This window comes from Epinephelus fuscoguttatus, linkage group LG11 (genome assembly GCF_011397635.1).
Source record: "Epinephelus fuscoguttatus linkage group LG11, E.fuscoguttatus.final_Chr_v1".
Lineage (NCBI taxonomy): Eukaryota > Metazoa > Chordata > Actinopteri > Perciformes > Serranidae > Epinephelus > Epinephelus fuscoguttatus.
This window is the reverse complement of record NC_064762.1, coordinates 33,147,626-33,160,722: the sequence shown is the minus strand read 5'-3', so window position 1 is coordinate 33,160,722 and position 13,097 is coordinate 33,147,626. Positions and strand designations below refer to the sequence as shown.

The 13,097-nt window shown below is 42.6% G+C and overlaps 1 protein-coding gene across 5 annotated transcripts in view; it reads right to left on the bottom strand.

Annotated features, from left to right (window-relative positions):
• fam49a (family with sequence similarity 49 member A) overlaps nucleotides 1-12,663 on the bottom strand; it is a 45,318-nt gene extending 32,655 nt beyond the window's left edge. For 3 of the 5 annotated variants that reach the window (XM_049589904.1, XM_049589907.1, XM_049589905.1), the window contains exon 1: nucleotides 12,527-12,663. The gene's annotated coding sequence lies outside the window, so the exon portion shown is untranslated. Of the gene's footprint in view, nucleotides 1-2,634; nucleotides 2,723-12,526 lie in introns of all 5 variants that reach the window. The other 2 variants (XM_049589906.1, XM_049589908.1) reach the window with 1 other exon arrangement.
• Nucleotides 12,664-13,097: the final 434 nt, after the last annotated feature.

The window sequence follows — 13,097 nt, the reverse complement described above, 5'->3', positions numbered from 1 at the left end:
AAATGACTGGCAAGCACATACCAATTGTTTAACTAGTGTGTCTCACACTACCAGTGTGATCCAAGGTGCCTTTTTAGTACCACAGCAGCATACTTTGTGTACAGACTGCTTCTCTTCAGTCTTATTGATGAGTGTTTTCACTCTAAAATTCACTAATAATGTTGGCACTGAATCTCTACACAAATGAGCCAAACCATCTATGTATGTTGTGTTGACCTTTGACCTGGTATAATCTGTGCATACTCACTACCTCAGTGCCTGCTGAGTGTTGCTACTGTTAGTTTGGTGTCCTAAAACAATTATGAACAAGCACCAGGACTAAGTAAAGCTGGGAAGCACAACTGTGATAAAAACTGATACCATTAATGATTGCACAGTAAATGGAGCTTGGCACCAGTGCAGCTTTATGGGATTATGGGCTCTATAATCTTGGGGTGACTCAAACTAAGGATGTATGCAGGTATAAAACAACGTGGCACTTCGGCAAAAAGTGATCACCAAGTGGCATATGGTCAAGCTCTGCTCAAGTTAAGCCCATTAACTACAGGTCCTCAGAAATACACATTAAAACACACCAGCCACTTAAAAAACAAACCAAGGTTAGCCTCAGCTTTCTGCATCCATTTTAAAATCCTTGTGCTGTTTTGACTGGCTCTGAAAACAGGCCTTCAAATTGGGTTAGGGGAGCTGCGTCTCCCTCAGGCTCCCTTCGCTGGAGCAAATGTGACAGCAGGGCGTGTTGGGGGGTTGAGCTCAGCTGCAGGGGAGGTTGGCTGAGTTTTGCCCTAATATGGACACAGGCTAGGGGGGGCGCGGGGTGCTGCTGCAAGGCATGGGAGAGGGTGGGCTGGGTGGAGAAGGAGAAACCTGCCCAGCACCACCACAATGGCAGCCTTGCTTCTCTCTGCCGTGTCATTGACACTCTTTATCTTCCCTCTTAGAGTCAGCTTCACATACCAGCACAGGATTCAACTGTTACGGTCCATTAACTGTGTTCTAAACGCTCCGTACACACTGAAGAACTCTTTAATAGTTAAGACTCGTACATCAAGCACAGCTCATTTTTAAGTACTCGTGTTGCTCCTTGAAATGCTCTCACTCACAAACCATTACATAGCATGTCACACAGCCACTGGCTCACACACACTTGAGTCAGTGACACGGAGTCTAGTCCTCAGCAGCAGTACTCAGCTCTGTTGAGCTGCTGGCTCTGTGTGCCCTCTGGTTCAGTCAGCTGGGCCAGCTGCCCAATTCCACACTTGCTCATTACAAACTCACCACTATCCCTCCTCCACATCTGGCCTCTGGTGTAGAGAGAAGGATGCTGATAATGGCAACAGAGACAAAAACTCACAGTGGTCATTTTTTATGTTCACAGAGCTGAGGAGAGGCAGGAGGTTGGGGGGGGGGGGGGGGGGGGGGCAGTGGATGTAGTAAACAACTCTGAGAGGCCTCTGTCAATGCTGAGAAAGAGAAAGTGGGATAGAGAGACAGACTGCCAAGGCACATAAGAGTGCATGAAGAGAACAATACAAGAAGGAAAAGAAATCAAGGCAAAAAGCAAGTAGGAAAGTTAAGGAGGGCGTTTGGTATTTGGAGAGGAGGAGGAGGAAGAGTGGCTGTCTGGCTACTAGCAGCCATTGCTGCATAGAGTGGGACTCCAGGCGTAGAAATTCCTCCTACGTCTCTGCTCAATGCCACTTCTGTTCTGCCAAGCCCTGCATGTCAACAGCATTGCAGATACAAAGGGAACCATGTCTGTGTATGACTGAGTCTTGTGTGAAACTAGTGTTACCCAGTGTGTATGTGAGACCATCAAGCAATTTCCACCACTACAGGCTCCTTCTCTGCTGGGTGGAGGCACCCAAGCTATGCTAACAGAGGCTACCTTTACCCTGTTAGCAAGATAATGCCAACTTGTACTCAAACTGTTGTACTGCTGTCATAAGTGTTACCTATAAATGACCAAATCAACAAATGCTGAATTGTTCATAGATCCTATGTCTGCTTTGATGTTTACAAACAAAGTTTTTGCTACATGCATTTATTCAAAGCCACTTTTAACAGTCCAAGTAGATATATTTTTTGGGATTCAAGGAGATAAACTAGGGCTGTGAACTACTGTTACTCATCGATCCTGTGATATCATGATGGAATAATGTCTAGGATTTAGGTTATTGCACTACACCACTTACTACTACTTACTCCATAGCTTATTCAAGCTAAGTGAAAAGATTACTGATTTTATTTATCAGCATTAACACTGTGTGCATGATTAATAGGGATAAATAATTCACAAAACCCGACATAATCAACCCCCAAAAATGCTGTGCTAGAAGATCCAAGGTGCTGAGCTTACTGTTCACAGCTCAGGGAAATGGTCTCTTGGTAATTTGTGCAAAAACAGGCTCTACCAACACAGGGAGTGGGGCACAGGGGTGTTCCTTATGAGAACAACTATTTATGGCTTTTCGTGAATGCTGGCCCTACTGGTAAGGATCACTGCTAACCACTTTAGATTGGTCTAACAGACAATGCTTTTACAGATCATGCTTTTGGTTTCTGTCATCAGACAAGTGGTGCTTGATCGAGGCCAAGATCAAATGCATTTGCTCAGTTAGTCATGCAACATACCTTGGCCAATTGTTTTAGTCCTCCTTACACTGCTTTCACTTTGTTGCCGTCGCTCTGGGTCTGCGGGCTGTAAATCTTGTGTCCCTGCCTGGTAAGTGAAAGTCTTATCTTAACACACACTCAGTTGCAAATAAAGGAGCCTGTACAAAGCACAAGCAGAACACAATGTAAGAGAATGGGAACTCTAAATACTAAAAGTGACAACAGTGCTATATTAATCTTTGCTAAACTGAGACGTGACAAGTTTCAGGAACAACTGAACATTTCTATTTTTACACAGAGACTGACTGCACAATTAATTAACTTAACATATTTATATACTGTAAATTTAGTAGGACTCCTGCATGTATGCAACACAAAGAAAATATCTATTTTTCTTGTGACACCCTCTTGAGTCTGGACCTCCAAATAATAATGTAATCAAAATTATCACGTGTCACATGACACAGACTGATTTTTTTTCAGAGCAGTGCAGCCACATAAATCCTTTTTTTCCCCATCAGATCTGGGCCATTTGTGATCCTAAATGTAATACACATCTGATTTCTGACCACGCGACCGCTGTGAGGACTGTCATATTGGAATTTGTGTGTTTTTTTCCCCATACACTCAGGGTTTTTGCACATCATACTTCACTGCCAAGCAGCAGATCATTCACCACAAAGTGTCAGAGCAGTCTGTTGAAACTACAGAAGGCTGCCATATCGTACCACTGATGCAGTACGCTGCCCCGGTCACCAGCCAATAGAGCCTTACTGCTAGATGCCTTTTGGTATAGCTTATCTGTCATGGCAGCCTTGTTGTGAGATACTGTAATGTAGCCCTGGACATCCTAAGATTTGGAGGACATATTCTTCCGGAAAACCCTCCACATCGTGGCCTCACCACTCCTGACTCCTCTCCTAGCCACAGCCACACCTCTCTCCACAGAACATCCAGAAGTGGCTACTAGTAGAGATAGTGGACTTACAGGCCAACAGCCTTTTATTCTGAAAAGAAACGTCCATCACTCCAGAGGGCCATTTCTCCCAAAAATTGTGCTGGACACTCTTCCAAACAGAAGCACATGGCTAATTATGATGCAGTGGGACATCACTGAATGTTCCTGCTATGGGAATCATTCAGGAGATGAAGCTTGCACCACTCATTCATTTTTCCCCCAAAAGCCTGTTTTGCTATTTTCTGTTATTGCTCCGACACACATGTGTGTGACGTTACTGGTTGAATGTGAGGCCTATCAGGGTAGAGATCCCTTAGCCCTTTTTACAGAGATCATGCTATAGAGCTCAGGGGTGGACTAGGCATCTGGCATACCAGCAATTTCCCAGTGGGCCGATGTGCTTTTTGGGACACAAACTTTTTTTCTGCTCTTTTTAAAAAAAAAAAATAAAAAAAAAAAGGTTTTTTTTGACCTGCCAATAATACAGGTCTAGGTTTCATCGTGAGTCTGTCATAATGTAAGCCTATATGAAGCTCAATAAAAAATGTGATAGTTCTGTAACATGGATGTTGTCATGAGTGTTAAATGCTGGTCTGTGTGTGCGTGTGTGTTGGAGGGGTGAGTGACACAAGCTACAGCAGGATGACTAGAGTGTAGTAATATATATTATTTATATACATAGGGCGTGACGAAACACAACAGCATCAGCCTCTAGTGTGGCATATAACATACATGTTGGCAGCGCATTATCAAAAATAATAATGGCATTAATATGGCTATGACAATCATTTACCGCATCTGTTATATGGCCCCTGATCTCATGCTCAAAGGGCAAGGAGCTTCCGGAAGTCATTCTTTTCCCAATTTGTGGACACTTTCATCCGCTGCTCCTTCTTGAGTTAGCTGATAATTGCTATCAGTTATTTTTTAAAATCTACCACAATGAGTCACACGCATAACACATCGTCAAAACGCCATACCCGTGCCACCCATCCTGCCAAATGTCCCTTGCCTACAGACGTCGTTATGGCGCAGTTATTACCTCAGATGTCGGCTAAAGGGCGAGACAATTCTGTCCCCCCATTCCACGGCTGTACATGTAAAATTACAGGGCAGCTTTACGGCGTGAAACTCCCGCCATGAAGAGTGTAAACGGGGCTGTACAGACTGATATCAGATATGGGTCACTTCAAACATGCATCTAAACATGCATGTGTCTTATTAGAAAGACTGGATCTGGGGGGATACTCAGAACTGAGCATCAAGCCCTCTAATGTGAACTGAAGCCGACTAATCAGCATTAATAATTATAATCCCAACATACACTCTACAATGTATTTCACAGTGTAGTCATACAGTGTATACACACACACAGGAAATCAGTTGTGACACAGTCAATGGCCTGCCCTGACCTAACTGCTGTTGTTTTGCTCACATCACTGGTTTTCTGTACCGATACACCCTCTTCACTAAAGCGTGACCGCTGTCCTCTTTAACATCCTAATATTTCTGCTCTCACAGACTATTAGCTTGTCATGAACAATAAACAGCTGTAAATCTCTGGGTTCCTGCACCTGCTGAGATCAGTGAGAGTGCTGCTGAATTGCAAAAAGCCAGACAGAGGCAGAGGCCAAGTTCCTTCTGCCAGCTGTGGAAATGCAGAAAAACAGGTGGTGTGGCAGCACACAGTCAGCTCTATTATCTCTGTCAAGGTTAAATATTGTGTCTTATACATCCAGCTAATGGTGCATTCTGTGATGCATATTTGTATCACAAACCTTTTATCACAAACCAACTGAGTATGCTGTCTGTTTGGTAGGAGCATCGTGCCAGCAAAAGAGAAGTGGCTTGCAGGTAATTTCACTTCATAAACCAGAGAGTGGGATTCACAGAGCAGAAGTGAGACATGTGTTAAATGGCAATAAACTATGTAAACAGAAACAAGTCAAAAATTTCTTTTATATAGTGCTTGTGCAGCATAAATATGATCACCAAGTAGCATGACACAAGACAAAGAATGAAAGGATGGGACTGATTCAATCTGAGTTACTCTTTATCTTGTAGTTTCACAACTTTCAACCTAGCTTTATGCCATAACACACTTTCCAAAGCTTTCCAATTTTCCAGTGGCCTAGAAAGTACAATGCTTTGGGCACTTGTGCATAAATAAACTGCCAAAGCAAAGAAGCCGCTTGTTGAAAGTAGTTTGCACAAAATCAATAGGACAGATGGTGTGCATTTTAAATGACCCAGGCGTACCACCACTCAGGTTTCAAACACAACAGGTTACTTATCTGATATGAGGCGGCATGAGAAATATAACTTAAATAGATATTAAAAAAAAAATGAAAACAGGGAGTCAGAAATTTTCATCACAACATTATTCAAGCAGGAACTTAGCACAAGTGGGCTATGTGTTTTGAGGTTTTGAGAGTTGAGGATTTGAAGCCCACTTAGTTAACCAAAAAAATGTAGTTTCCTATCATAAAACAAGCTTAAATGATTTCTGTGGAGAGTCTATGTTGTTATATGAGCGAACAACATTACGACAAACCAAAGAAAAACATATTAACGGTAATACTGGAGCACTTGAGGGATAATAAACTTAGCAGGACTGACAATTACAAGCACGGCCTCTGCACAATAGTAGCGAGAGCACACTGACACTGCACAGCAAACAGATTTGCAGAGAGCTGTTGTACTGCTGACAGGATGTGAGTATAAAAAGTGAAACGTGAGCGGGAAGTGTGCGGGGTCATAAAACAGCGCAGTTGGACACACGCTCATTCTCACAGACAGGCAGACAGGCAGATAAAGAGAGGCAGACAGGTAGTTTGGGGTAAAAAAGGAACTCGGAGCAGACAGTGGTTCGCATGGTGTTTGACTGCGACAAAGCCATGGTCGACTTCACACATACAACTAATTTCTAGAAAGTAATAAAAACAGGAGGGGATCGAGAACAGCCAAGAATGAATAAAAATTTTGGAGGAAATTATTCCTGGTGAACATTGAACGCTGGTGGCTTAAGTGTTAAAACACTTTAAGCTTTTAAGAGCTAAGCCTTCCTAACAGCTGAGATTTATTAATCCTGCTTTGCCAAATTGTGGGACTGAAAAGACTTCTTGTCTAAGTGGGTACACAATTATGGCTAAAACGATAGCCCTGGGTCTAAGGCCTTATTCATAGCCAACATTTTGACCTGTCACAGTAGGGAAAAGCACAGGTGCTACTACTAATAATGTTAATGCTGGCTATGTTGTATTCAAATGTTCTGTTAAGCCATGAAAGTGGGGCAGTGTGCCAGCATGCACAATGAAACTGAAGCAGCTAACTGGAATTCAGTCATCATTTATTTTCTTACCTTGACATGTCAAAATTTCTTAAAAATGTCCTATTATTGATCGTGATTACTTCACACATCCATAAAGCCCCTATAAAGCCTTGGTCCAAGCACACAGGTGTTTTTACTTATTGTTCTTGATTAGATTTCTCCTGATGCTGCAGTCACACCAACATTTCATACACATGGTAAAGGCATAGAAACAAGCAAAGTCAAGATGTTGCATGCACTTTATTTTTGTGCTTTACTTCATCTACACTGCCTACATTGAGCCCAAACACTGATGTGTATAGTTTAGTTCACTTCATTTTAGCAGGATAATCCACTCAGTATCAATACTGCTTTCCAAAGACTCCTGGGCATACAGCTTAGTACAGCGGTATTCATGTGGGGCAATATCGTAGTGTCACACAGTGCCAAGTATCGATTTTTTTATTACATAACTTATTAATAAGACAAAAACAAATCAAACTTTAGGCAGCCTACTAGAATAATATAATCACTTGCTTTTTCAGTCCACTAGATACATTTTGCTGCTGCAGAAAATGCCTGAAGTGAGATGAACAGACTGAAAACTATATCTTATTAGATAAAACAGATGTTGACAAAGTTTTGCTTTGGGCACATATTTTACAGTTGGAAAAGAAGGTATAATGGCGCAATATACGTTATCACAATACTGAGGATATTTAAAACTGCAATAATATTGTATCTTCATTTAAGTATCATAATATTATTGTAGTTTTACCAACTTTAACCTTGATAGAGATCTAGTCAGAATAACAGAACGTGCATGTTTGAATGGGATGGCTCATTTTGTCAACTTTCTTTAATCTTGATTCTGTATTGACTGCTGGCCCTGTGAGTGTTGCAATAGTATCTGATAGCAAGCAACAGAATATGTGATTTTTCATATTCCCATTTTCTCTCTTTGTCTTCACATTACTGTAAACGGTTTATTTCTATCTTTCACTTTACACACACACACACACACACACACACACAAAATCTGTTAGCTGAGCATCTGAGGCTCTAGAGCCAGTGAGAAGTCTGTTGTGTTTTCTGTTCCAGCCCAGATGGCAGCGTTGGCTGAGTCAGCGGTGGCTGGTGGTCCACGGTAAACTGGATGATTAGTCGTTGACAACAGGAGGAACGCCGAGCATTCAGAGCTAGGAGATGAGGAGCTGAGGGACTTCTTAGCCAGTTTGTTCAGTCTCAATGAAATAAAGTTTTGAATAAGTGTAAAGTGTTGAGCTTCTGCTGAAAGGATGTGTACAATGTAGCCATGAACTAAAAAAAAAAAAAAGATGTTTAAATCTGGTGTGGGCAGAAATCTGGACAAGGCAAACTAAAAATAGGAGAATTCGAGAATACACCGTCCACCTGCAGCTCTTCCCTCTCTCTTCTCTGTCCGAATCCCCTCTCACAAGACAACCACAAGCATATGCACACACTTCATACAGTAATCCAGTGTTTCCTGTGTATTGATTTATTTAACCCTGTTTCGTTGTAGAATTGTGCAGAGCAAATTTGCTCAGCCCTTCCTTGCTCCACGCCCTCTCTCTCTTCATCAGACCATGAATGAGACCAGAATTAGCGAGCTAGCCACCCCACAGTCCCTCCGCTTTGCTCCCCGCCACTGTGGACTGTTCCCCAGGAGAAGAGCCGCAGCTCACGGAGAAGGACCCTCAACTGGGGGCTGTAGTGGCTTGAATTCAGCCAGCGCAAATGCCTGAGCACTGGTTGTCACAGTGGGCTGGTGGCCAGAGCAGTGGCAGGTCTAACCTGTGTAACAGCAGCAACAGAAAGTTTTTGATCCGGTGTGAAGTCAGGGCTGTCCGATCCCCGAAGCTGGGGTTTGTGCTGCCTGGATTTGGGCTGCTGTGGCCGCTGACTGGGGGTCTGTCTCTCGAGCTGCTGCCAGCTCTCCTCCTGGCGAGGCGGTCTCTAGCGGCAGGAAGCGAGGCAGAGGGCACACTGTGATTCAAGGCTCTAGCTAATGTTAGCTACATAAATGCAAACTTGAAGCCGCAGCTATGAGCCTTTAGCTCCGGTTAGCAGAAAGCTAAAATATTAGCAACATTTTCTCTTTCTCCATTAAATCAGGCTTTCACCGAAGGGACCTGGACACACATCTGTGGAACAGCCAATAGGAGCGCCCTCTATCTGAAATTACCTGTATTTGGCCAAAGTCTCCCATCACAAGCTAGGTCTTGTGAAGCCTGGAAACAGAACCAAACAGAGGAGAAGCCTAGAGTTCTCTCAGAACACCTGAATTACAATCTGCTCAAAGTCTACTATGGGATAACTGCCCTATGGCACTAAAATAAAATTGCCTACACATGCTTTAAGGCCACATATTTTATATTAGCCATTTTAGATTTGGTGACAGTTGCTTAGTTAAGGTCATACTGACAAACAGTTCCCATACTTGCATTAGCTTAAAAATGATGATTGCTACTTTCTATTTGTTTTCTATTGATGCAACAGTGACGTTCTCATTCTACAGCTGAATGAATTCAGGAGGAACTATAAGTCTGGCCAAAATCTGACACACATAAACAAATGTGTGATCAAATGAGCAGTCTGCAGTGCTGCAGTGCTGCAGGCCAACCTTAGTTGGCATCAAAAGTAAAATAATGATACAAGAAGGCTTCACACTGCTTGTTCAGCTAAATCCTAAAATCAGATATTAGACTTGGCACAGAGTGCAGCGCTGGAAGGAAATCCTTTGGGTTCTCTCATTTAGTGTCACAAAGCAACTTGTGATTCATAGTTGGACTCCAACAAACAAAAACCGCTGCTGCAAGCATTTAGGAGTTTGAGAACAGCTTAACTGCAAATATCACATTACCTTTATCCGGCCTGTTGAGAATTTAGAGCAGCACATTTCAGTGGCTGGATGCCTCTCTGTAATATGACTGTAATGGCTGTAGTCATCATATCTCACACATCAGGGGGTAGCATCATTGCCAGCTTGCTAACCATGTTTCAGGTGGATGCTGCGTTTCTTTGATCACGACAACACATACTCAACCCAAAAGTGATGTCGGCATGTGTTGCTGTGTAGTTTTACTTTGGGTTTAACATCAATACATATTTCAGTCCTGTTTTGATTACTGTGGGGGCTGCAATGGTGACACTTCATACCTGGCTGCCCTATCATGTTAAATAAAATAATACTTAACATCTTCAGCATACTTGTCTATAGTTAGCATTTAAGCATTCCTTTTTTATTTCATTTTCCTCAGAAGTTGTGGCAGTGTTCAGCCTAGCAGTGCTAAATAAGTACAAAAGAAACACTACAATGCAACACAAAGGCTTTCCCCCCGCTTGTCTCAGGCAACCTGTAACGGCAGGTTAAAAACCACAATGTGAAGAAATGGCAATGTTCAAGAGGGTGTGAGATGCCATATCCTGTTTTTCTGTCACAGATGCAAACACGGAGCGGTGAGAGAACAAAACTACCATGCGTAAAACTGCAATCTAACAGCTACTGCTCTTCCAGAGACATGGTCGAAAAAAGTTTCAGCCACACACACACACACACACACACACACACACACACACACACACACACACAAAAGCACGCCGCATTCAGACTCTGCCAAGACACACTTGTAAAGTCTGACATGCCTTTTGCTCTTTTCAGTATTCTCTCATTTGCGGCACTGCATCGCTTCAGCACAGCATCTGAAAGCTTTACATGGTTCATGAGTGCCACACAAAACCCAACACAAACTGATTAGTCAGTTTACATTAGTCGCACATTCGGAACAAAGGATAAGATTATCAGGTGAGTTTAGTTATCAAAAAACCCACTCTGCCAGGCATCACTGGGATGCTCCAAAGCAATGCATCAACTGGTCGCAAAAGCAATATACGTTTGTTTTAAACATCTATATAAATATTCTGGGGTGACTGTGCTAAACACGGGTCTTGCTACTTTAAACTATGACCTAAGCTAGAGTCTAACATCACCACAAAAGCAACATTCTGATACCTCTCTACAGTCAAAGAGAACAAGACTTGGTTTGTGCCACATAATATGTGATTCTTTACTATATATGAAGCCCTGCGTGCCCTAACTTGTCTCCACGGTGTTAAAGTGCATACTGAGGTGCACACGTAGATCAGACCACGCAAAGAATATGCAAAGCATTTTAACTTCGTCCATGAGAGATCAGGTTCATCCACAACAGCCATTGTCCGATATATGTTTAAGTCACAGAATTCAACCAGCATTCCAGAAATGCTGCAATTACAGACTGGCATACCAACTGACACAAAACCCATATGCACACATGTGCACGCATGCACCCACACACTCACACACACTGTTGTTGAGGAGTGCAGCTGTTGCTGTATGTCCTCTTCAACAAAAGAGCGCCATTTCAGTGCAACGAGATACACGATGAAGCACATTCCTCTCAGGAGCCCCCGAATTTGGCATCTCACGGTGGTTTTAAATGTTAAGCTGGTGGCAAATGTGTTACTTATTTTGAATCCTGACTCTTTAAGCCCTTGCTTAGTTAACTGGTTCACACAAATCAGTGTTGCTGTGTATCAGACAGCAAAAAAATGTGGACTCAGTTCTTTGAAAATCCTTAATCATGACTAATTTCTCAAAAAAATCAATACCAACTGTGTAACTTGAGCCCCCCATCCCATACTGAATATTACTGGATACCATCATCTACACCTCAACACTGCAATGGCTCATAATACTGGGCTGATTGCTGTTGTTGGATGTAATGAAGTATGTACTCCAATAACATCCCATGGGGCAAAATAGAGTCACTCATTGGCTGCTCGTGTTAACAGAGGGGAAGAAACAGCTGCTGTCCGGCATTTACAACCAAAGTCTGAGACCCAAAAAACAACAACTAACTAAATCAGTATTACAGGGCTCTACTACCCGTTACACAGCTCGAGAAAGTCCCAGATAAGAACAGTTGAAAGGAATAAACTCGTATTTTGTCCCTGCCACCTGCCAGTGTAAGTACAGTAACGTTACACTGTTGTCAGTTAGTGGTAAACTCCACACAGTTGTTTGTACGCAGTGATTGCGGATGGAAAGAGTTGTTAAGTTATTATAACATGTCGCAAATCGGGGTCCCAAAGCATTTAACCTCACTCACTCTCCACTCATTCAAACGATTAAGGATCAAAATACAGCAGTAATGAAATAATTTGGACACAGGGAAACTCAGGGGAGATGTGGCTCCAATTCGGCTGCTGCTTGGAAGCTAACGTTAAGTTTGTTGGCTACAGTCCGCCCGTTAGCCGGCACTGCTGTCAGGCAAACACAGCAAATGGTATTTCCTCAGAAAATAGTCCGGGGGACAATACAGGGCACAAGCGGTAATAAATAAAACTCCAGTTACACTCGCACAACGCTTCACGCCGACACATGACTAATTTTAGCGCTCAAAAGCGGCTAACGTTAGCTAGCAAGTTAGCGCTTCCTCCCCGGCATCTCTTCGCATGTGAACTCGTCTGACAGTCACTGATTTGACGGGATACACAGTTTGGCACGACACCAGTTGAAGGAAATCTAACTCAGCGCCCGCTAAACACGGATAAAAAGTTGGTTAAACACAAAAACTCACCCGTGTGTGTCTTGAGGTAGTACTTTTATGGATGTTACGGTGGTTTCAGCAGTACTTTCACCGACCTTGGCAGCTCAGTGTGTCCCCAGCAGCGACAGACAACAACACTCTCGGCTCATACCCCTCCCTCTGCTCTGCCACCAGACAAACGGAGCAAAGGAAAAAAAAAAAAAAAAAAACCCTCGAGTTTCAAGCCCCGCCTACTCGTATTTGTGATTGGTCAATATTAGGGACAGTGCGAAATGAGCCAATTAAATTCGCTATAGTTTTTCTTTGTGCAATAGTAATGCAGCAAATTATCTCCCATTTGCAGTGTGTGGCGAAAATTTTGACTCTTTATCTTCAAACTAAAAATAAACTTTATGATAAAACACAAAACGTTTATGTATTATAATATTCCATTGCTTTACTTTCCAGTCTATCCTTTCTTTAGGGATGAAAAATAGCATGCTCTAAATAATTATTATATTTATTTGTGGCCACATAATACTGTTTTGAGTATACAAATTGTGCTGTCTTTATAGATTCCTGCGGTTGACATTTCCATCTCACCCTTGTCACTATTTCAGCT